A 21,335-nucleotide genomic window follows, 5' to 3' on the forward strand; every position below is an offset into this window, starting at 1 on the left:
CTGCCACTTTGGCTCTTTTTCTGATTTGGTGCTCTTTTCTCCCTTCCTTCTTCTTGCTTGCGCAGAATATTTCCCTGGCTATTCTACTGCTGCCAACCAGACCATCGAGGCCCGCCGCCAGGCGCGAAGGCAGGCTGGCTTTGAGATCTCGCCAACCGCCGGCCGTTCGCTGGAGGAGCAGCTCTTGGCGATCCAGGCCCGCATCCAGCCGGCTCACCGACTGCTCCGCCATCTTCAACGTGCCGGGGCGCAGGTCTTGGCCGCCCTCTGGCCCGGCCAAGTGGTTCCTCGCACCCCCAGTCGGACTGCCGACTGGCTGGAGGTGGCAGTCGGCCGCTTCGAAGCCTGGAAGGCCTCGGCGGCTCGCTCCGGTGCCAGGCGGGCGCTGGAGTTCGTCAAGGCCTGGTATCCCGGCTTGAGCCTGGATCAGTTGGCTACCTGGCGGCAGCAAGCCGACACAGAGCTGGAGCCAGCGCGGCCGGCCATCATCCGGCGGGCTTCGGCGATCACCGACTACACCGACACCAGCGTCTTCGCCCCCGAGGTGGACGACAATGGTGTCGCCCAGCCGGAGGAGTGGTTCGGTCTGAACCCGGCGGATGGCGAAGACTCGGCGGAGGAGATCGACTCCAGCGACGAGGGTGAAGAAGAGGAGGAGGAGGGTGAAGACGCCGAGCCGGCCGGTGGAGCAGCCAGCCAGCCTCAGCCTGACCGCGCCTCCAGCACTACGTCGCGCGCGAGTGCGTCTCCTGCCGTAGGTGGTGGTCAAGCCGGGACCCGCTAGTCGGCCACTCCTTCAGCCGGCGAGGCCGCCTTCACCGACCAGCTCGGCCTCCGCAGCGCGCCTTAGTCTGCCGTCTTTTGTTTCCCTGTCTAGTTACTTTTGGAACAATGTTTGGTTAAGTCTGCACAATTCCACCCACTGGGTGTATTCGAACTTAAGTCTGTTGCCAGCCTGTTGGGGGCTTTATGTGTATATATAACTTATGCATTTGGCCTTTCCTTGTACTTTTGCTTTTTGTCCTTCTGCTGTTTCCTTTGCCGCCCTCCCTTGGTTGCCGCCTCCCTAGTCTGACAGTTGCTCTGCAATCTGTAGCTGGAGGAGTGCTTGGCCAATTGGGGGGAGGAGTACTTTAGCTTTGCTGGACTAAAGCTAAGTGTTTAGGAAGCCGGCCTGCCGGCTATTCTGGCAGCCGGCAGGCATGTTTGGAGGCCGTCTCTTTGCTATATAGGTTCGTTGTTCCTTCGCCATTTTTCGTGTGGGCGTCCTTTCTGTCTTGCCTCTTGCTAGTTGGACAGTCAGTTCTTTGAGCTGCGACTTTCAACAAGAGAGGACTCGGGAGCCGGCGCACTACTTTTCTGACTTTAGGGAAAACTTTCAATATAGCTCAAGGCGGCCAGTCCCCGGGCCGACAAGTCGAACCCGGTGCCGGACCAAAAAATCAAATGTAATGATACATTCATGGATATGACACTCGTCATTCATAGATAAATAAAAGGCAGTCCCCGAGTACTGTTCGGGGGGCCTGTTGGTTCGTGCTTAATATCAAAAGGGTAGCATGATACATACTGCTTTCAACTGTAAAATCTTCTCAGGAGGTTCGCGTTCCATGGCCGCTCCGACTCCTTGCAGAGTCGTCTCTCTTGCGTGCTCTAGGTTTTTGCGCATCGATCTAGTAGGAGTCGTTGCCGAGTGCCTTGCTGACGACGAAGGGGCCTTCCCAAGGGGCCGAGAGCTTGTGCTGGCCGGCAGTTCGTTGGATCAGCCGGAGCACAAGGTCGCCCTCTTGGAAGGATCTTGGCTTGACCTTGCGGTTGTAGTAGCGGCGCAGCCCTTGCTGGTAGATGGCGGACCGGCTGAGTGCTAACAGCCGGCCTTCTTCCAGTAGGTCCACGCCGTCTTCTCTTGCTTCTTTAGCCTCCTCCTCCATGTACATGGTGATCCGAGGCGAGTCGAACTCGATGTCTGTTGGGATGACAGCCTCAGCACCGTACATGAGGAAAAACGGAGTGAAGCCGGTTGACTTGTTGGGTGTAGTGCGCAGACTCCAGAGGACAGCCGGCAGCTCTTCGAGCCAGCAGCCGGCCGATCGCTCCAGTGGTACAACCAGTCGGGGCTTGATGCCGGAGAGGATGAGTCCATTTGCTCGCTCGACCTTGCCGTTTGACTGCGGGTGGGCAACGGACGCTAAGTCCAGTCGGATGCCCTGCGTCGCGCAGAAACGTGCCAGTGCTCCTTTGGCGAAGTTCGTGTCGTTGTCGGTGATGATGCTGTGCGGGACGCCGTACCGAGTAGTGATGTCGGTGATGAATGTTACGGCGGTCGGCCCATTGAGCTTCTTGATTGGCTTTGCTTCAATCCACTTTGTGAACTTGTCCACAGCAACAAGTAGATGTGTCAGGCCGCCGCGGGCTGTCTTGAAGGGGCCCACCATGTCCAGTCCCCAGACGGCAAAAGGCCAGGTGAGGGGAATGGTCTTGAGTGCAGAAGCCGGCAGATGTTGCTTGGAACTAAAAAATTGGTATCCTCTGCAGCTCTTGACTATTTCTTTAGCATCCTCCAAGGCAGTCGGCCAGAAGAAACCATGGCGGAAAGCCTTGGCCACAAGGGATCTTGAGGCTGCGTGGTGGCCGCATTCGCCTTGGTGCATGTCTTTGAGGATTGCCACTCCTTTTTCTGGCTCGACGCAACGCTGGAAGATTCCAGTGACACTGCGCTTCACAAGCTCTCTGTTGATTATTGTATATGCTGTGGCTCGTCGTTGCACTAGTCTTGCTGAGATCTCATCAGCCGGCAGCTCTCTGCTGACTAGGAACTTGAGGATGGGCTGGGCCCATGAGGGAGCTGTGACTTCTTCTTCTGTTAATGTGGCCACCATGACTCGGGTGGCTGGGTTGGGTGAGTCGGCCACTGCTTCTTGTGTCGTTGCAGTCCCCGGGCCGACTGCTGCAGTCCCCGAGCCGGGTTCTGAAGTCCCCGGGCCGGGTGCGACTACGGCAGTCCCCGGGCCGGTTGTCGAAGTCCCCGTGCCGCCTGTGGGGTTTCTCCAGTCAGATCCGGCTGTATCTGGCGCAGGCGGTACGAAAATGGAATCCGACTCTGGAGACGGCTTGATGGACGGCTTGAGGAGGCGCTGGAGAGAGACGCCAGTCAGTATGGCCTGTCGGGTGGAGCCGATCCGTGCTAGGGCATCTGCTTGGTCGTTGTGGGCCCTTGGCACGTGAAGGAACTCGCACCCTTCGAAGTATCCGCTGATCTGCTGGACGAGGAAGCGATAGCTCGCCATGTTCGCGTCCTTGGCGTCCCAGTCGCCAGACGATTGCTGGACCACCAAGTCTGAGTCGCCGTAGCACAGGATCCGGCATATGCCAAGCTCTTTGGCTAGTCGGAGCCCATGTATGAGCGCCTCGTACTCGGCCATGTTGTTGGAGGCGGCGAAATGGATCTGCAGCATGTACTTGAGCTTGTCGCCTTTGGGAGAGGTGAGGACGACACCGGCTCCCAAGCCGGTGCGCATCTTGGACCCGTCAAAGTGCATCCGCCAATGGGTAGAGTCGGGAGCCGGCGGTAAGTACTGGGTCTCGGCCCAGTCGAGAAGGAAGTCGGCCAATGCTTGCGACTTGATGGCGGTGCGGGGTTGATAGAAGATCGTGTAGGGCGCCAATGCAATGGCCCATTTGGCCACCCGGCCGGATGCATCCCGGCTGCCTATGATCTCGGCAAGCGGGGCGGTGCACACGACCGTGATGGGGTGCTCTTGGAAGTAGGGCATCAGTTTCTTGGCAGCGAAGTACACCCCATAGCACATCTTCTGGTAGTGCAGGTAGTTTTGCTTTGAGCTGGACAGCACTTCGCTGAGATAGTACACTAGCCTCTGGACTAGCTGGGCTCGGCATTCCTCCGGGCGCTGGACCACAACAACAGTGCTGACGACTCGGCTAGTCACGGCGATGTAGAGGAGCATGGGCTCCTTCTCAGTCAGCGCAGCCAGGACAGGCGGAGTGGTCAGCATTTTCTTCAACTCATGGAAGGCTTGGTCGGCTTGATCATTCCACTCGAAGTGAGTGGACTTCTTCATGAGTCGGTACAGGGGGAGAGCCTTCTCTCCTAGTCGGCTAATAAAACGATTCAGGGAGGCTAAGCAGCCAGTGAATTTCTGCACATCTCGCAGTTTGGTGGGAATCTCCATCCTCTCGATGGCCTTGATCTTGACAGGGTTGCATTCGATGCCGCGTTCGGAGACCAGGAAGCCCAGCAGCTGGCCGGCTGGCACTCCGAACACGCACTTCTCGGGGTTGAGCTTGATCTGGAATCGGCGCAAGTTGGCGAATGTTTCTTTCAGGTCTTCCAACAAGGTACCACGCTTCTCTGTCTTCACCACAATGTCGTCTACGTAGACGTGGGCATTTCTGCCGAGTTGTTTCAAGAGACATTTCTGCATGCAACGCTGAAAAGTGGCACCGGCATTTCTCAAGCCGAATGTCATAGTCAGGTAGCAGAAAGCTCCAAAGGGTGTGATGAAGGCAGTCTTCAGGCGGTCCGCTAGGTCCAACTTGATCTGATGGTACCCTGAGTACGCATCCAAAAAACATAACAGCTCGCATCCGGCTGTGGAGTCTATCACTTGGTCAATCCGCGGCAGAGCGAACGGATCCTTTGGGCAGGCCTTGTTCAGACTGGTGTAGTCTATACACATACGCCACTTGTTATTCTTCTTCAGAACCAAAACGGGGTTGGTAAGCCATTCTGGAAAGAACACTTCCATGATAAAGCCGGCGGCAAGGAGCCGGGCTATCCCTTCTCCCACAATTCTTCGCTTCTCTTCTGACAGTCGGCGGAGGGGTTGCTTGACCGGCTTCGCATCAGCTCGGACATGTAGCTTGTGCTCGGCGAAATCCTTCGGGACACCCGGCATGTCCTTTGGGGACCATGCAAAGATGTCTCGATTCTCACGGAGGAAGTCGACGAGCTCGCCTTCCTATTTACTGTCCAAGTTCGCCCCAATGACAGCGAACCTCTCTGGGTTCTCCGGGTCCAGAGGTATCTTCTTTGTCTCTTTGGCAGGCCGGAAGGAGCCCTGCGCATCACAATCCTTGGGGTTGGGGGACAAGGCCGGCTGCTTGCCGGCCATGGCCACAACCCGTTCCAACATCTTCTTCTCTTCTGCCACCACGAGGGACTCGGCCAGCCGGCTACTGGCCATGGCGCACTCGATGGACTTCTTGTAGTCGCCGGCTACCGTGATGATCCGCTTCGAGCTCGGCATCTTCATCTTCAGGTAGGCGTAGTGGGGCACAGCCATGAACTTGGCCAAGGCAGGTCGGCCGAGCAGTGCATGATAGGGGCTCTCCAAATCCACTACCTCGAACCATATTGCTTCTCGGCAAAAATGATCTTTGTCTCCGAAGGGAACATCCATTTTGATCTTGCCGATTGGGGAGCAAGACAGGCCAGGGACGATACCATGGAAAACGGTGCGGCTCGGCATGAGCTGCTTCGCTTTGACGTTCAGCTTCTCCATGGTATCGCGGTACAGTATGTTGATACTGCTTCCGCCGTCTATCAGGACGCGGGAAAATCTGGCAGCTCGCCTCTCCGTCGCGAGGGTGACATCCAAGACCATTGCATAGGAGCCAGGCGAAGGCATCACCTCTGGGTGGTCGGCCTGGCTCCAGCTGATTGGTTTTTCTGACCAGTGCATGAACTCGGGAGTGTTAGTGGCGACTGCATTCACTTCTTGATGTTGTCGGCATCGGCTGCGCTTGTCGTCGGCTTGACTGGTGAAGACGACGTAGGCGGCGTGCTCTTCGGGAAATTCGTCTTGGATGGCGCCGACTGCCGGCCGAGCCGCCGGCTGCTGGGGGGCCAGAGGCGGTGGGCCGGGAGGCGGAGGCAGCAACATCCCCTCGCTCTTGGTGATGCGGGTGAGCCAGTGGCATTTCCGGGTTGTGTGGTTGGACGGCTTCGCGCCGCTGTGGAACTTGCAGGGGGCGTCGAGAGCTTGTTCGTAGGAGAAAGACGGCTGCCAAGCCGGCCTTCCACCCTTCTTCTTGGGAGCGGGCCGTTCTTCGGGCTGCTCGTCTTCAACTGTGGCCACCTGCCGACTGGAGGAAGTCGGCATGGGGGCCTTGTGCTTGTGGTCGTTCTGGTAGGGGCGCCGATTAGGGTCGCCAGCCGGCGTCTTAGGAGCCGGAGCAATCACTTTCCCCGAGGCGTCCACTCGGAGCTCCGTTTTCATTGAGGAGTCAGCTGTGGCGTACTTGTCCGCGATGACCAGCAACTCATCGAGGGTAGCCGGCTCGTCGCAGAGGAGTCGGTGCTTGAGGAGGGTGCCCTCTCGGCACCCGGCGGTGAAGTACTCGATGGCCTGGACCTCGTGCACCCCCTCGCAGGAGTTGCGGAGCTCGACCCATCGCGTGAGGTAGTCGCGGGTCGACTCGTTGGGCCCTTGGACGCAGAGGGAGAGCTAGCGAGGCTTGGGAGGCCGCTTGTAGGTGCTGGTGAAGTTGCGGACGAAGACTTCGGTGAAGTCCAGCCAACTGTTGATGCTGTAGGGTTTGAGGCTGTTGAGCCATGTGCGCGCCGTGCCTTGCAGCATGAGGGGGACGTACTTCACGGCGACGCGCCGATTGCCGTTGGCTATGCTGACGGCCGTGGAGTAGTCGATGAGCGAATCTTCGGGCTTCACCGAGCCGTTGTACTTGGGCGTGTCTCTGGGGAGCGAGAACCCTTTGGGGAAGGGCTCGTCGCGGATGCGGGGGCCAAAGCATGGCGGGCCGACATCGTCTTCTTCTTCTAACGCCAAGGATCGAGCAAGGCAGTCGATCCTGTGGCGGGCGTCGTTCTCGCCGACTCCTTCTCGGCGGCCGAGTCGGTCGCCAAGAGTCGGGTGTGTGATAGGCGGCGGAGTGAGGCGTCTTTCTCTTCGAGGCGGGGGAGGAGGCAGATTTCCTTGGTGTTCAACCGCTCGAGGGCGGCCTTCCGCGTCGCGCTCGATGGTAATGCGAGTCCGGCTGCGGCTGGCAGCTGGCTCCTTGTCTTTCTTCTGGCGCGCGCCGCTCGCAGTCGGCGAGCGGGACGTCGCGGCGTGCTCCCGGCGCGAGGGATGACTATCAGCACGAGCGCCGGCTTCGTGCCGTTCTGCAGCCGCGTCGATCAGCTGCTGGATCCGTCTTGCCATGTGGGGGAGCTCATCGGCTCCCAGCCCATTGAGTTCTTCTGCAGCCGCCTGAGCGGCTCACAGATTCTCGAGCGGGGTGGCGTAGATGGGGCGATCTGCCCCCAGCATGCTGGCGACGGCCGCGCCGCGGTTCTGGACGAAGCCGGCTCGGCTCGGGCCGCTAGGCATCGGCGTACCGAAGGCGGCGCGGTCGACTTCGCGCTGGTGGGCCTCGGTGAGGCGTCTCATGGAGGCTATCTTCTGGCCCTCCGCGATGAGGGCAAGGCGGCGTGCCTCCAGGGTCTCGACGTCGGCGTCGGCCGGGATGGGGACGGAGAGGTCGTGCATTGCTGCTTGCAAGGCGTCGTGGGCATTCTCGCCCGAGTTGGTGACGTGGCTGATGACCAGCACTTCGGTGACAGCGCTGCTGCCGCTGTCAGCTCGAGGGAGGGGGTCGTCGAAGACCACCACGTCGGAGGGGTAGGCGTCAAGCGATGCTGTGTCGGAGTCGATGAGCATCGGGTCGGTGGAGCCGACCGACTCCATGTCTGCAGCAGGCTCGCTGGAGACGTGAAGCTGGTCGAGGAGGCTGACGAGGCGGTTCTCGGGGTAGTCGGTGCCTGCGTCGGACGCAGGCTCGTCGGAGATGCGAGTCTCGCCGAGCAGATCGGCGAGGCAGCTCGCTGCGCAGGCGTCGTCGATGCCTTGCAGCGCGTCGAGGCAAACGCCATCGGGCGCAGCAGGCTGGCTGCGCTCGCGGGGGAGGAAGAGGGTTCCCGTCCAGAACAGGTCTCCGGACGACGGTGCACCTGGCCCCACGGTGGGCGCCAAATGTCGGGTGGTTGGTGCGACATATGCCAATGGATGGCTTATCATTGTGGGAGCCAATAAGACGTCGCCGGTGCCTGGAAACGGGATGAGGCGAAGACATGCACGCCGGCGGATCTTACCCAGGTTCGGGGCTCTCCGAGGAGATAACACCCCTAGTCCTGCTCTGCGGGGTCTCCGCATGATCACTAGATCAAGGAAAGGTAGCTACAATTGCTCCTAGAGCTGTTGGGTTCAAGGGAGAAGAAGAACAAGGCTAGCACTTGCTTCTCTCTATCTCTATGGTGTGTGTGCTGTGTTCAGAAGCTCTCCCTTTGCATGGGTGCTCCGGGGGGTTTATATAGGCCTACCCCCCGGGGGTACAATGGTAATCCGGCTGGGCACTGGTCCCAGCCGTCAGTGTCTACGCTCGCCGGCTTCTCCACCGACTGGTGGGTCCCGCCGGCTGCCGGCTTCTTGGTCGACAGGCCGGCCCCACCGCCTAGGGTCTTGTCGGCGGCTGCTTACTGTAGCCTCGCCTCTGATGACGAGGGCTTTGTCGAGGTAAGCGTGGCTACAGTGGGCCGCCTCGGGGGCTCTCACTGTAGCCTTACGTCGTCTTGTCTCCTTAATGCGGCTCCTGCTTCGAGGAAGGGGGTAGCCGGCTTCTGGGGGCCGGCTACACCCTCGGTCGACTGGGGGAGGCCGGGCCGCCTCCGCGCCTCTCTCTGGCGGAAGGGGCCCGGCGCCTGCGGGCCGTACAGGAGTCGGTCGTGGATGACGTCGAGGCTGGCATGGCTACAGTGCCGAGCCGAACAGGAGACGGTCATCCCGTACGGCCTCCTGTGGCCATGCCTGCCTCGGGCCTCGGGGGTAGTGGGCCGCACTGTGGCCACACCCCGTCTTGTCACCGTTATGTGGGTGTAGCTTTGGTGGTTGTGGTCTCGGCCGGCTTCTTGGAGTCGGCGTCCTTCTTGGCCGGCTTCTTGTAGTCGGCCACCCCGTAGTCGTCCTGGGGAGGGGTTGCTGAGGCTGGGTCGCCTTCCGGCAGTCGGCTTCAGAGGTAGCCAGCCAGGGGAGGCGGCCCAATGCTTGGAGTGCTTGGAGGCCCGAAGGCCTGATAATTTTTTCAGAAGAACCAGGGGCAGTCGGTTAGGCTACCCGTGGCCATTTACTCCGACAAACTTTGGTCATCAAATCACATAACCATCAAATCACATAACCCATAATACATATTGTCAGCGAACGTTAAGCGTGCGGACCCTACGGGTTCGAGAACTATGATGACGCAAACAGAACATTCATTCACAACTCTCTTTGTATGGAACAAATTATGCCTCTGATTTTGCTCAGCTTGTGTGACCTGCTGATACGTCTCTAATGTATCTATAATTTTTTATTGTTCCATGCTATTATATTATCTGTTTTCGATGTTTAATGGGCTTTATTATACACTTTTATATTATTTTTGGGACTAACCTACTAACCAAAGGCCATGTGCAAACTGCTGTTTTTTTGCCTATTTCAATGTTTCGCAGAAAAGGAATATCAAACGGAATCCAAACGGAATGAAACCTTCGGGAGAGTGATTTTTGGAACAAACGCAATCCATGAGACTTGGAGTGGGCGTTAGGAAAGAAACGAGGAGGCCACGAGGCATGAGGAGGCGCCCAGGGGGGTAGGCGTGCCCCCCACCCTCATGGGCCCCTCGTGGCTCCCCTGACCGACTTCTTTCGCCTATATATACTCATATACCCCGAAAACATCCAAGAGCACCACGAAACCCTATTTCCACCACCGCAACCTTCTGTACCCGTGAGATCCCATCTTGGGCCTTTTTCGGTGCTTCGCCGGAGGGGGAATCGATCACGGAGGGCTTCTACATCAACACCATAGCCTCTCCGATGATGTGTGAGTAGTTTATCACACACCTTCGGGTCCATAGTTATTAGCTAGATTGCTTCTTCTTTCTCTTTGGATCTCAATACAAAGTTCTCCTCGATCTTCTTGGAGATCTATTCGATGTAATTCTTTTTGCGGTGTGTTTGTCAAGATCCGATGAATTGTGGGTTTATGATCAAGATTATCTATGAATAATATTTGGTTCTTCTCTGAATTCTTATATGTATGGTTTGTTATCTTTGCAAGTCTCTTCGAATTATCAGTTTGGTTTGGCCTACTAGATTGATCTTTCTTGCAATGGGAGAAGTGCTTAGCTTTGGGTTCAATCTTGCGGTGTCCTTTCCCAGTGACAGCAGGGGCAGCAAGGCACGTATTGTATTGTTGCCATCGAGGATAAAAAGATGGGGTTTATATCATATTGCTTGAGTTTATCCCTCTACATCATGTCATCTTGCCTAATGCGTTACTCTGTTCTTATGAACTTAATACGCTAGATGCATGCTGGATAGCGGTCGATGTGTGGAGTAATAGTAGTAGATGCAGAATCGTTTCGGTCTACTTGTCGCGGGCGTGATACCTATATACATGATCATGCCTAGATATTCTCATAATTATGCACTTTTCTATCAATTGCTCGACAGTAATTTGTTCACCCACCGTAATACTTATGCTATCTTGAGAGAAGCCACTACTGAAACCTATGGCCCCGGGTCTATTTTCCATCATATTAATCTTCCGTCAATGTGCTATTTCTGCCGCCGTTTATTTTTGCAATCTTTACTTTCAATCTATATCATAAAAAATACCAAAAATATTTATCTTATTATCTCTATTAGATCTCAATTTTGCAAGTGACCGTGAAGGGATTGACAACCCCTTTATCGCGTTGGTTGCAAGGTTCTTATTTGTTTGTGTAGGTACGAGGCGACTTGCGTGTAGTCTCCTACTGGATTGATACCTTGGTTCTCAAAAACTGAGGGAAATACTTACGCTACTTTGCTGCATCACCCTTTCCTCTTTGAGGGAAAACCAATGCAGTGCTCAAGAGGTAGCAAGAAGGATTTCTGGCGCTGTTGCCGGGGAGATCTACGCCAATTCAATTCAAGTCAGACATACCAAGTACCCATCACAAACTCTTATCCCTCGCATTACATTATTCGCCATTTGCCTCTCGTTTTCCTCTCCCCCACTTCACCCTTGCCGTTTTATTCGCCCTCTTTTTCCGTTCGCTTGCTTCTTGTGTGCTTTTGTGTTGGATTGTTTGTCATGATGGCTCAAGATAATACTAAATTGTGTGATTTTTCCAATACCAACAACAATGATTTTCTTAGCACTCCGATTGCTCCTATTACCGATGCTGAATCTTGTGAAATTAATGCTGCCTTACTGAATCTTGTCATGAAAGATAAATTCTCTGGCCTTCCTAGTGAAGATGCCGCCACACATCTAAACACCTTTGTTGATTTGTGTGATATGCAAAAGAAGAAAGATGTCGATAATGATATTGTTAAATTGAAGCTATTTTTGTTTTCGCTTAGAGATCGTGCTAAAACTTGGTTTTCGTCTTTACCTAAAAATAGTATTGATTCATGGAATAAGTGCAAAGATGCTTTTATCTCTAAGTATTTTCCTCCCGCTAAGATCATCTCTCTTAGAAATGATATTATGAAATTTAAGCAACTTGATCATGAGCATGTTGCACAATCTTGGGAGAGGATGAAATTAATGATACATAATTGCCCTACACATAGGATTAAATTTATGGATGATCATACAAAAAATTTATGCCGGATTGAATTTTGCTTCTAGAAATCTTTTAGATTCGGCCGCGGGAGGCACTTTTATGGAAATCACTTTAGAGAAGCTACTAAACTTCTAGATAATATTATGGTTAATTATTCTCAATGGCACACCGAAAGATCTACTAGTAAAAAGGTTCATGCGATAGAAGAGATTAATGTTTTGAGTGGAAAGATGGACAAACTTATGAAATTGTTTGCTAATAAGAGTGCTTCTTCTGATCCTAATAATATGCCTCTGTCGGCTTTGATTGAGAATAATAATGAATCTATGGATGTTACTTTTGTTGGTAGGAACAATTTTGGTAACAACGCTTATAGAGGAAACTTTAATGCTAGGCTGTTTCCTTGTAAGTCCTCTAATAATTATGGTAATTTCTACAACAACTCTTATGAAAATTTTAATAAGATTCCCTCTTATTTTGAGACTAGTGTTAAAGAATTTATGATTTCTCAAAAGAATTTCAATGCTTTTCTTGAAGAAAAATTGCCTAAGATTGATGAGTTGGCTAGGAACGTGGATAGAATTTCTCTTGATGTTGATTCTTTGAAACTTAGATCTTTTCCACCTAAGCATGATATCAATGAGTATCTCAAATCTATGAGAATTTCTATTGATGAGCGCAAGGAAACAACCGCTAGGATGCGTGCTAAGAAAGATTGTTTTGTAAAAGCGTGTTCTTATAGTCTTCATGATAATAGGGATGAAGATCTAAAAGTGATTGATGTGTCTACTATTAAATATTTGTTTTGCAATATGAATCTTGATAATGATGGGACTGGAGATGAGTCAACTTTAGTTAAAAGGCGTCCCAATGATTTGGAGTTTTTAGATCTTGATGCAAAAATTGGTAAAAGTGGGATTGAAGAGGTCAAAACTTTAGGTAGCAATGAACCCACTACTTTGGATTTCAAGGAATTTAATTATGATAATTGTTCTTTGATAGACTGTATTTCCTTGTTACAATCCGTGTTAAATTCTCCTCATGCTTATAGTCAAAATAAAGCTTTTACTAAACATATCATTGATGCTTTAATGCAATCCTATGAAGAAAATCTTGAATTAGAAGTTTCTATCCCTAGAAAACTTTATGATGAGTGGGAACCTATTATTAAAATTAAAATTAAAGATCATGAATGCTATGCTTTGTGTGATTTGGGTGCTAGTGTTTCCACGATTCCAAAAACTTTGTGTGATGTGTTAGGTTTCCGTGAATTTGATGATTGCTCTTTAAACTTGCACCTTGCGGATTTCACCATTAAGAAACCTATGGGAAGGATTAATGATGTTCTTATTGTTGCAAATAGGAATTATGTTCCCGTAGATTTCATTGTTCTTGACATAGATTGCAATCCTACATGTCCTATTATTCTTGGTAGACCTTTCCTTAGAACGATTGGTGCAATTATTGATATGAAAGAAGGAAATATTAGATTCCAATTTCCGTTAAGGAAAGGCATGGAACACTTTCCTAGAAAGAAAATTAAATTTCCTTATGAATCTAATATGAGAGCCACTTACGGATTGCATACCAAAGATGATAATACCTAGATCTATCCTTGCCTTTATGGCTAGCTAGGAAATATTAGATTCCAATTTCCGTTAAACGATAGCGCTTGTCGGGAGGCAACCCAACTTTATTTTTTTTTCTTGATTTTTGGTTCTGTTTAGTAATAAATAATCCATCTAGCTTCTGTTTATATGTGGTTTTATGTTTTAATTAGTGTTTGTGCCAAGTAGAACCTTTTGGGAAGACTTGGGTGAAGTCTTTATGATCTTGCTGTAAAAAACAGAAACTTTAGCGCTCACAAGATTAGTTGCCATGTTTTATTGGAGAGTGTTTTTAGGTTCATTATTTTTGCAGATGATTGATAGATAAATTCTTCACGTCCACCAATTCATTTCAGAATTTTTTGGAGTTCCAGAAGTATACATTTGATACAGGTTACTACAGACTGTTCTGCTTTTGACAAATTCTGTTTTTCGTGTGTTGTTTGCTTATTTTGATGAATCTATGGTTAGTATCGGGGGTATGATCCATAGAGAAGTTGGAATACAGTAGGTTTAACACCAATATAAATAAAGAATGAGTTCATTACAGTACCTTGAAGTGGTGGTTTGTTTTCTTTCGCTAACGGAGCTCATGAGATTTTCTATTGAGTTTTGCGTTGTGAAGTTTTCAAGTTTTGGGTAAAGATTTGATGGATTATGGGATAAGGAGTGGCAAGAGCCTAAGCTTGGGGATGCCCAAGGCACCCCAAGGTAAAATTCAAGGACAACCAAAAGCCTAAGCTTGGGGATTCCCCGGAAGGCATCCCCTCTTTCGTCTGCGTATATCCGTAACTTTACTTGAGGCTATATTTTTATTCACCACATGATATGTGTTTTGCTTGGAGCGTTGATACGCCCATTTTGCATCATGCTTTTATATCGACATTTATTACATTATGGTCTGTTATTACACATTATGTCACAATACTTATGCCTATTCTCTCTTGTTTTACAAGGTTTACATGAAGAGGGGGAATGCCGGCAGCTGGAATTCTGGGCTGGAAAAGGAGTAAATATTAGAGAACTATTCTGCACAACTCCAAAAGTCCTAAAACTCCACGGAAGTAATTTTTGGAATTAATAAAAAATACTGAGCGAAGAAAGTAACAGAGGGGGGCCACCCACCATCCACACGAGGGTGGGGGGCGCGCCCCCTGCCTCGTGGGCCCCCTGGCAGGCCTCTGGTGACCATCTTCTGCTATATGAAGTCTTTTACCCTGGAAAAAAATCATAAGCAAGGTTTCAGGACGAAACACCGCTGCCACGAGGAGGAACCTTGGCGGAACCAATCTAGGGCTCCGGCGGAGCTGTTCTACCAGGGAAACATCCCTCTGGGAGGGGGAAATCATCGTCATCGTCATCACCATCGATCCTCTCAGCGGGAGGGGGTCAATCTCCATCAACATCTTCACCAGCACCATCTCATCTCAAACCCTAGTTCATCTCTTGTATCCATTCTTTGTCTCAAAACCTCAGATTGGTACATGTGGGTTGCTAGTAGTGTTGATTACTCCTTGTAGTTGATGCTAGTTGGTTTATTTGGTGGAAGATCATATGTTCAGATCCTTTATTCATATTAATACCCCTCTGATTATGAACATGAATACGATTTGTGAGTAGTTACGTTTGTTCCTGAGGACATGGGAGAAGTCTTGCTATAAGTAGTCATGTGAATTTGGTATTCGTTTGATATTTTGATGAGATGTATGTTGTCTTTCCTCTAGTGGTGTTATGTGAACGTCGACTATATGACACTTCACCATTGTTTGGGCCTAGAGGAAGGCATTGGGAAGTAATAAGTAGATGATGGGTTGCTAGAGTGACAGAAGCTTAAACCCTAGTTTATGAGTTGCTTCGTAAGGGGCTGATTTGGATCCATATGTTTCATGCTATGGTTAGGTTTACCTTAATACTTCTTTTGTAGTTGCGGATGCTTGCAATAGGGGTTAATCATAAGTAGGATGCTTGTCCAAGAAAGGGCAGTACCCAAGCACCGGTCCACCCACATACCAAATTATCAAAGTAACAAACGCGAACCATATGAGCGTGATGAAAACTAGGTTGACGATAATTCCCATGTGTCCTCGCGAGCGTTTTCCTTCATATAAGAGTTTGTCCAGGCTTGTCCTTTGTCGGGTGGTTGGTGCGACATATGCCAACGGGTGGCTTATCATTGTGGGTGCCAATAAGACGTCGCCGGTGCCTGGAAACGGGATGAGGCGAAGACATGCACGCCGGCGGATCTTACCCAGGTTCGGGGCTCTCCGAGGAGATAACAGCCCTAGTCCTGCTCTGTGGGGTCTCCGCATGATCACTAGATCAGGAAAAGGTAGCTACAATCGCTCCTAGAGCTGTTTGGGTTCAAGGGAGAAGAAGAACAAGGCTAGCTCTCACTTCTCTCTCTCTCTCTATGGTGTGTGTGCTATGCTCAGAAGCCAACCCTTTGCATGGGTGTCCCGGGGGGTTTATATAGGCCTACCCCCGGGGGGTACAATGGTAATCCGGCTGGGCACTGGTCCCAGCCGTCAGTGTCTAAGCTCGCCGGCTTCTCCGCCGGCCGTTGGGGCCCGCCGACTGGTGGGTCCCGCCGGCTGCCGGCCTCTTGGTCGACAGGCCAGCCCCACCGCCTAGGGTCTTGTCGGCGGCTGCTTACTGTAGCCTCGCCTCTGATGACGAGGGCTTCGTCGAGGTAAGCGTGGCTACAGTGTGCCGCCTCGAGGGCTCTCACTGTAGCCTTACCTCGTCTTGTCTCCTTAATGTGGCTCCTGCTTCGATGAAGGGAGTATCCGGCTTCTGGGGGCCGACTACACCCTTGGCCGACTGGGGAAGGTCGGGCCGCCTTTGCGCCTCTCTCTAGCTAAAGGGGCCCGCCGCCCGTGGGCCGTACTGGCGTCCGTCGTGGGTGACGTTGAGGCTGGCATGGCTACAGTGCTGAGCCGAACGGGAGACGGCCGTCCCGTACGGCCTCCTGTGGCCATGCCTGCCTCGGGCTTCGGGGGTAGTGGGCCGCACTGTGGCCACACCCCGTCTTGTCACCGTTATGTGGGTGTAGCTTTGATGGTTGTGGTCTCGGCCGGCTTCTTGGAATCGGCGCTCTTCGAGGCCGGCTTCCTGGAGTCGGCCACCCCGCGGATATCCTGGGGGGGAGGTTGCTGAGGCTGGGCCGCCTCCCGTGAGTCGGCTTCGGGGGTAGCCGGCCAGGGGAGGTGGTCCAATGCTTGGAGTGCTTGGAGGCCCAAAGGCCTGATAATTTTTTAGAAGAACCAGGGGCAGTCGGTTAGGCTACCCATGGCCATTTACTCCGACAGTAGTCCCCGAAGCTGATTGGGCTTCGAGGTTGGGTAGGAGTTGAGAAGCTCGATCAGCTGCCTATCTTGACAAGCCGGCAGCTGGGAGCCGGCTTTGGTTAGGCGTGCCGCCTTGGTCGAAAACTCCGGAGTCGGAGGGCGGGAGCTCGCCAATGCGTGCACCGGGCCGCGGGCCGGCCACTTGCCCTCCGCGAACCACGAGGCCCCTCTTGGCCGGAAATCCTGCCAGCCCACGCGCGCGACGGGACGTCGCCGCAGGGCGGGGGCCCGCCACGTCCACGCCCGGGCCCAGGCGCGGATTCTCTGCATCCCGAAACCGCCCGCACGTCTTCTTGCGGCAGTTTCGGCTCGCCTTTAGGGCGTAATAATCGCGAGGCGTGGGGGAATGGGTGCAGTTAATCCCACGTCTCCCCCCACGTCCGGCCTCCCCGGCCTCGCCTCGCGAAGCTATAAGTAGGGGGAGATGGAGGGCGGCAGGCTCTCGCACGCTCATCCTCCTTCCACCATCTTCTTTCGCTTGCCGTTTCTTGCAACAGCGCCTCGCCGCCGCGCTCTTCCACCACACGTTCCTCCGCCGCCGCGCTCGTTTTCGCCATGCCTCCCGCCATGGAGGAGTATGGCGGGGATTGGGACGGCTCCAACGTCCACGAGGATCACGTCGAGTTCCTCCGCAATACGCGGCGGCTGCCCGGCGCAGACAAGGTGGAGGTCCGTCTTGCGCCGGCGAAGGAAATTATGCCGGAGCCGCGGGAGGGCGAGCGGGTGGTCTTCCGCTCGCATTTCTTGCGCGGCATCGGCCTGCCAGTGAGCGCCTTCTTCCGCTCCTGGCTCGATTTCTACCAGCTCCAGCCGCACCACCTCACCCCAAACGCGGTGGTGCTGCTGTCAGCCTTTGTCACCCTGTGCGAAGGCTACCTCGGCGTCCTCCCTACCCTCGAGCTCTGGGGGGAGTTCTTCCAGTCCAAGCTGGGCACGCGCATGCAGGGCGTGCCGGCTCAGACTGGCGCCTTTATCGCGTCGCGGAGGTCGGTCGCCGACAACCCCTTCCCCGTCATCACGCTGATCCAATCGGTGAAGAAGTGGCAAAAGTCGTACTTCTACGTGCGGAACATCGCCCCACGGGGCGACTACATCAACCTGCCAGCTTACGTAGCCGGCCCACCGGCGGGCAGGCGGCCCCAGTGGTCCTTCCGGGCCGTGACTCTGACGTCGGCTGGGTCCGCAGCCGTCGCCCGAGTGCGAGTGATGACCCAGTCAGAGGGCCTGACGGGGCCCGACCTTCTGGCCGCCTTCGTCATGCGTCGGGTTCTTCCGCTCCAGAGCCGTCCTCATCTGATCTGTCAGATGAGCGGCCAGCTCGATCCGAGCCGGATGTGCACCAAGGACATGCCGCACGAGGAGGTCGCCTATATGGTGAACTACCTCGCGAACTGCAAACTCTCCGAAGAGTGGCAGTTCGGCAAGGAGCCATACAGCCGAGCCAATCTACCGCCCACGGTATGCTCTCCTTGTTTCTTCTTTTTCTCTTAACTTTGTTGCCGAGTTCCTCTTGGCCGACTCTAGCCGATTCGTGTTAGGGCATCTGCTTGGTCGTTGTCGGCCCTTGGCACGTGAAGGAACTCGCACCCTTCAAAGTATCCGCTGATCTGCTGGACGAGGAATCGATAGCTCGCCATGTTCGCGTCCATGGCGTCCCAGTCGCCAGACGACTGCTGGACCACCAAGTCTGAGTCGCCGTAACACAGGATCCGGCGTATGCCGAGCTCTTTGGCTAGCCGGAGCCCATGTACGAGCGCCTCGTACTCGGCCACGTTGTTGGAGGCGGCGAAGTGGATCTGCAGCGTGTACTTGAGCTTGTTGCCTTTGGGAGAGGTGAGGACGATGCCGGCTCCCAAGCCGGTGCGCATCTTGGACCCGTCAAAGTGCATCCGCCAATGGGTAGAGTCGGGAGCCGGCGGTAGGTACTAGGTCTCGGCCCAGTCGACGAGGTTATCGGCCAATGCTTGGGACTTGATGATGGTGCGGGGTTGGTAGAAGATCGTGTAGGGCGCCAGTGCAATGGCCCATTTAGCCACCCGGCCGGATGCATCCTGGCTGCCTATGATCTCGGCGAGCGGGGCGGTGCACACGACCATGATGGGGTGCTCTTGGAAGTAGGGCTTCAGTTTCTTGGCAGCGAAGTACACCCCATAGCACATCTTCTGGTAGTGCGGGTAGTTTTGCTTTGAGCTGGATAGCACTTCGCTGAGATAGTACACCGGCCTCTGGACTAGCTGGGCTCGGCCTTCTTCCGGGCGCTGGACCACAACAACAGTACTGATGACACGGCTAGTCACGGCGATGTAGAGGAGCATGGGCTCCTTTTCAGTCGGCGCTGCCAGGACAGGCGGAGTGGTCAGCATTTTCTTCAACTCATGGAAGGCTTGGTCGGCTTGGTCGCTCCACTCGAAGTGAGTGGACTTCTTCATGAGTCGGTACAGGGGGAGAGCCTTTTCTCCTAGTCGGCTGATAAAACGATTCAGGGAGGCTAAGCAGCCGGTGAACTTCTGCACATCTCGCAGTTTGGTGGGAATCTCCATCCTCTCGATGGCCTTGATCTTGACAGGGTTGCATTCGATGCCGCGTTCGAAGACCAGGAAGCCTAGCAGCTGGCCGGCTGGCACTCCGAACACGCACTTCTCGGGGTTGAGCTTGATTTGGAATCGGCGCAAGTTGGCGAATGTTTCTTTCAGGTCTTCCAGCAAGGTGCCGCGCTTCTCTGTCTTCACCACAATGTCGTCTACATAGACGTGGGCATTTCTGCCGAGTTGTTTCAAGAGGCATTTCTGCATGCAACGCTGAAAAGTGGCACCGGCATTCCTCAAACCGAATGTCATAGTCAGGTAGCAGAAAGCTCCAAAGGGTGTGATGAAGGCAGTCTTCAGGCGGTCAGCTGGGTCCAACTTGATCTGATGGTACCCTGAGTACGCATCCAAAAAACTTAACAGCTCGCATCCGGCTGTGGAGTCTATCACTTAGTCAATCTGTGGCAGAGCAAACGGATCCTTTGGGCAGGCCTTGTTCAGGCTGGTGTAGTCTATACACATACGCAACTTGTTATTCTTCTTCAGAACCAGAACTGGGTTGGCAAGCCATTCTGGAAAGAACACTTCCATGATAAAGCCAGCGGCAAGGAGCCGGGCTATCTCTTCTCCCACGATTCTTCGCTTCTCTTCTGATAGTCGGCGGAGGGGTTGCTTGACCGGCTTCGCATCCGCGCGGACATGTAATTTGTGCTCGGCGAAATCCTTCGGGACACCCGGCATGTCCTTTGGGGACCATGCAAAAATGTCTCGATTCTCACAGAGGAAGTCGACGAGCTCGCCTTCCTAACTGTCCAAGTTCGCCCCAATGACAGCGAACCTCTCCGGGTTCTCCGGGTCCAGAGGTATCTTCTTCGTCTCTTTGGCAGGCTGGAAGGAGCCCTGCGCATCACAATCTTTGGGGTTGGGGGACAGGGCCGGCTGCTTGCCGGCCATGGCCACAACCCGTTCCAGCATCTTCTTCTCTTCTGCCACCACGAGGGACTCGGCCAGCCGGCTACTAGCCATGGCGCACTCGATGGACTTCTTGTAGTCGCCGGCTACCGTGATGATCCCCTTCGAGCTCGGCATCTTCATCTTCAGGTAGGCATAGTGGGGCACAGCCATGAACTTGGCCAGAGCAGGCCGGCCAAGCAGAGCATGATAGGGGCTCTCCAAATCCACTACCTCGAACCATATTGCTTCTCGGCGAAAATGATCTTTGTCTCCGAAGAGGACATCCATTTTAATCTTGCCGATTGGGGAGCACGACAGGCCGGGGACGATACCATGGAAGACGGTGCGGCTCGGCATGAGCTGCTTCGCTTTGATGTTCAGCTTCTCCATGGTATCGCGGTACAGTATGTTGATACTGCTTCCGCCGTCTATCAGGACGCGGGAAAATCGGGCAGCTCGCCTCTCCGTCGCGAGGGTGACATCCAAGACCATCGCATAGGAGCCAGGAGAGGGCATCACCTCTGGGTGGTCGGCCTGGCTCCAGCTGATTGGCTTCTCTGACCAGTGCATGAACTCGGGGGCGCTAGAGGCGACTGCATTAACTTCTTGATGCTGTCGACGCCGACTGCGCTTGTCGTCGGCTTGACTGGTGAAGACGACGTAGGCGGCATGCTCTTCAGGGAATTCGTCTTGGATGGCGCCGACTGCCGGCCGAGCCGCCGGCTGCTGGGGGGCTGGAGGCGGCGGACCAGGAGGCGGAGGCGGCAACATCCCCTCGCCCTTGGTGATGCGGGTGAGCCAATGGCATTTCTGGGTTGTGTGGTTGGACGGCTTCGCGCCGCTGTGGAATTTGCAGGGGGCATCAAGAGCCTGTTCGTAGGAGAAAGCCGGCTGCCAAGCCGGCCTGCCACCCTTCTTCTAGGGAGCGGGCCGTTCTTCGGGTTGCTCATCTTCAACTGTAGCCACCTGCCGGTTGGTGGAAGTCGGCATGGGGGCCTTGCGCTTGTGATCGTTCTGGTAGGGGCGCCGATTGGGGTCGCCAGCCGGCGTCTTGGGAGCCGGAGCAATCACCTTCCCAGAGGCGTCTACTCGCAGCTCGGTCTTCATCGAGGAGTCGGCCGTGGCGTACTTGTCTGCGATGACCAGCAGTTCGTCGAGGGTGGCCGGCTCGTCGCAGAGGAGTCGGTGCTTGAGGAGGGTGCCCTCTCGGCACCCGGCGGTGAAGTACTCGATGGCCTGGACCTCATGCACCCCCTCGCAGGAGTTGTGGAGCTCGGCCCACCGCGTGA

Source organism: Aegilops tauschii, chromosome 1 (genome assembly GCF_002575655.3).
Source record: "Aegilops tauschii subsp. strangulata cultivar AL8/78 chromosome 1, Aet v6.0, whole genome shotgun sequence".
Classification (NCBI taxonomy): domain Eukaryota; kingdom Viridiplantae; phylum Streptophyta; class Magnoliopsida; order Poales; family Poaceae; genus Aegilops; species Aegilops tauschii.